This window comes from Helianthus annuus, chromosome 12 (assembly GCF_002127325.2).
Source record: "Helianthus annuus cultivar XRQ/B chromosome 12, HanXRQr2.0-SUNRISE, whole genome shotgun sequence".
Lineage (NCBI taxonomy): Eukaryota > Viridiplantae > Streptophyta > Magnoliopsida > Asterales > Asteraceae > Helianthus > Helianthus annuus.
The window spans coordinates 103078738-103082592 of record NC_035444.2 but is presented as its reverse complement, the minus strand read 5'-3'; the positions used below and the strand labels follow the sequence as shown (position 1 = coordinate 103082592).

Sequence of the window (3855 nt, the reverse complement as noted above, 5' to 3'; positions counted from 1 at the left end):
TTACTTAATGATTTAAAATTCTAAATCAACATATAATTTTTACCTAAGAAACGTTTTAGACATTCAAACTTTTTACCATAATTAAAATTTTGACTAATTTTATATATTTATAAATTAGGGTAGTATAATAATACTCAGATTTTAAAGCAATACTACTAATTCAATGATTATAACGAATGGGAGTTTATTTTCTCTATGAAATACATCTAATAGAAACTAGTAACCGAACATTTTAAATGGTAATCACGGGAATTCAAAACACCATAGACCAAACTAGTAACCGAACAACTTAAAGGTCAATCAAACCTCACCATTATTGTGTTTAACCTCACCATTATGTCAATTAAACCTTGCTAAACTTATTAAAACCATAGACCAAACCATTAATATTCAAATAAATCAAGTTAAAACATAATAACTTACCTTTCTTTCCATCATTAAAGCCAAATTTATTCTATAGAATTAGCACACTATAAATATTTGTTTACCTTCACCCATTTTTATCAATCACTCCATACTTCTCTCTCAAACTCTCTAGTGTAGCAAAAAAGCAACAAATTTTTGGAATTCATTTTATTCTTGGATTTTTTTCTTAGAAGGTAGTCTTAAATTTTTTGTTCTTTTATATTTTCTTTTCCTTGTTTCCTTCAATTTACTTAATCAGGATATATATTCCTAATATTTTTTTTTTGAATTAATTGTATTTCTTAGAACTTGGGTGCCTTGTTTTAGAATAGGACTATTGAGTTGATTAGCACATATGAAATGCTAGTGATAATGTCATTAATTTTTCTAAATATCACAGTTTTGTTTCTTTTAGAAATTTGTAGCATATTTTATTTTATCTTATAAATTGATTTCACTTTGTCAATTAACATATTCAAGAGGTCGCATGTGTTTTGATTAAATTTTGGTTAATGTAATCATTTTGTCTTTAGAATTTTTATATAAAGATTAGGTTTCTATTTCGAACACAAAATATATTGAAATTCTTTTCTTATTTTTTTTTCAAATAAATAATAATTTGTTATATAGCCGGGGCTCATTCTACATTCATTAATATTGTAAGAAAATAGTATGATTAAACTAAAATTTATTTTAGTTGTTACACATAAAACGGACAGTTATGCAACTATTCCATAAACTTTCTTTTCTCTCTCGTAGAATCAAGATGACACTCTATACAAGTGTGTCATATGATATTCGTGATTATTTACTAAAGTTTGTTATGTATCGAACGTGTCTAGATTTTTACCAAATGTTCTTTTCTTTTCCGTTTCCTTTCTTTTATTATAAATTCATTCTTTTCTTCTAAACTTTAAATCACAAGTTATCAGTTTTTCTTCTTATTTTATTGTTATTCTTAATTCATTTCCCTTCAATTATAAAATATTTAACTATAATTCTTTTATGACAATTAAATGTAATAAGGGGATGACATATAACCGATTATAAACCATAAATTTTAGAGATATTATTTAATGTATGAAAAATTTATAAGATCATTTACGTGTGGTATTTTCACATCTAGGATAAACCGTTTGTTCGTTCTCTTGGATTGTTCCAATCTTTACTCGTACGTTCTTACAAGAAATCGCAACGCAATCAACGTGAGTATACTCGAATTCCCCTCTTTACGTTTACCACTTTTTGGGGTGTAACATGTTTACTTACCAAAACTTACACATGAACATTTTACTTAATTGCACAAACGTTCCTATAACATGCTTGTATACGTGATTGCTTGATACTTTAAACTTGGGTTGAGGACATCTTGTGTTAGACTTATCATTAACTTCGTACGAGCCTATCCGTGACATATATAGCGCTATAGGATTAACGCACCGCCCGTAGACTTGTGGTTATGTCATGAGCATATTGCGTTTCATCATTGGTTTGATATGTTAGACACATGCCGACTTTAATGTTTATCTTGAATCACATGCTAGCTATGAGGAATCGTTTAAACTTATCTTTTTATGCTATGTAAGTATCAAACTTGTATACTCGCCTTTCTTTTGCATTGAATTGTATTTTAAACATGTTACAGGTTGAAGATGATGATTGCTATGAAATGAAGTAGCGATGATACCTAGAAACACATTTAGACGTGTTAGGTTTAATATGATTTGATGTTTTTATGTTTGAACATGTTGTATTTGGATTTTATGTAATGTTTGACAATTTGAAATTCATGAAATGAAATGGGTTTATTTAAATATTGACACAATTAGTGTTATGAAGTCTCTTGCAATCTCGTTTTCGTTTCATCCCGATGTTTCCGCCATCGGTTGGGGTGTGACAGATTGGTATCAGAGCCATAACTATAGGGAATTAGGAAAAGTAGGAATGATTTAACCTAGTCTATAGTTCTAGAGCTTTATTTTGCTTAAACCACTTGCCTGATACTTTATTTGCTCCTTAATTGTTTTCTTTTGACCTTTTTAAACATATATGTCAGTTTTGTGTTAATACTTACTTTATTATCTGTTAATACTTGTTGTATTGTCCCATTCTTAAGAGTTATTCTTGAAATGTCGTTTACGTGTTATTTTCTTGAGATGCTTATTGTGCTTATACTTCTTATTATTTTTAACATACGTCTTTTTACTCATTTATACTAAAATCAAAACCACTCGTAATACACAAATGAGACGACTTCACCAAAATAGGCGTGAAACCCACAATTTGGTGAACAACTCTCAATTCATCTACTTTTCCTTTTTACATGAAATTCACCATCAAGCTAGGAGTGAAATCCTCACCTTGACGGAGAAATTCAAATTTTAAAATTCTAGTGGACCCTCGTCAAAGTGTTGAAATTAAATTTTTGACCCGACGAGTACCAACCACACTTAGGATACGAAATCGCCAAGTTAGGGGTGAAGCCCGCACCTTGTCGACTAGTTCCACTCCTTGATTTTTCATAAATCCCGCCAAGTCTCGAAATTTCGATTGATTTGGGACATGTAATAACCGGAAGGGTAAATACCGTTAACCGACTTGTCGGCGAGAGTATTCCACCTATTAGGCCAAAGCATGCTCCTCAAATTCAAAAGACTTTTCAACCACTTTGGTTAGTCAAAGTTCCATTTTGGAACCATCCAAATTTTAATCAAACAGGTGTTTCTTTTATTTATCTTATACGATGCAACCTTTCAAATTCAAATTTACCTTCGATATTTTCTTTTCACACACACAACATATTAAATCTTTTTCATACATTTATACATATGCATGACTTCATATAATTTTATTCATATTTCTTATAACCAAAATGGAGACATATCATAGGAGTGATTTCCTTACCTTGACGATTAGCTCCACTCCTTCTTTACGTGAAACGACCTCACCATTGGGTTAGGGGTGATTCCTTTACCTAGGTGATCGTTACCAAAACTTTCCCTCAAAAAATTTTATTATGCAAACCCAATCATATCTTATACCTAAATCTTTTATTATTTATCAAAATACCTACTTATATCAAATTTCAAAGTTTATTGTTTTGTCAAACGTATTTCTTACCCTACTATCTATTTTTTATATAACTCGCATACACAAAATTCTTAATCATACTTTAAAACGTTTTATTACCCGAAATTCAAAACCTTACGAAATGCTAACTATCAATTTACATCGGTCCAATGAATCTCTTGCCCATGAACTTCATATTCGACTTAACCACTAAAACACACTCACGTTATATCACCACACTAAAGACTTTCATTCTCAAATGAAATTCAAACTAACTTTCTCATATACTTATAATATCCTATAGATATTATACGATCATTTTACCAAAGATTTTTTTAACATCAACAAATCATTTGTTAAAACTCTTCCCAGTGATCACCA

The 3855-nt window shown here is 29.9% G+C and overlaps 1 long non-coding RNA gene across 1 annotated transcript; it reads left to right on the top strand.

Annotated features, from left to right (window-relative positions):
• The first annotated feature begins 1506 nt into the window (after positions 1-1506).
• LOC110897061 lies at positions 1507-2219 on the top strand. Its single transcript, XR_002568406.2, has 2 exons — positions 1507-1610; positions 2051-2219. It is a non-coding gene; the product is annotated as an uncharacterized LOC110897061 (long non-coding RNA).
• Positions 2220-3855: the final 1636 nt, after the last annotated feature.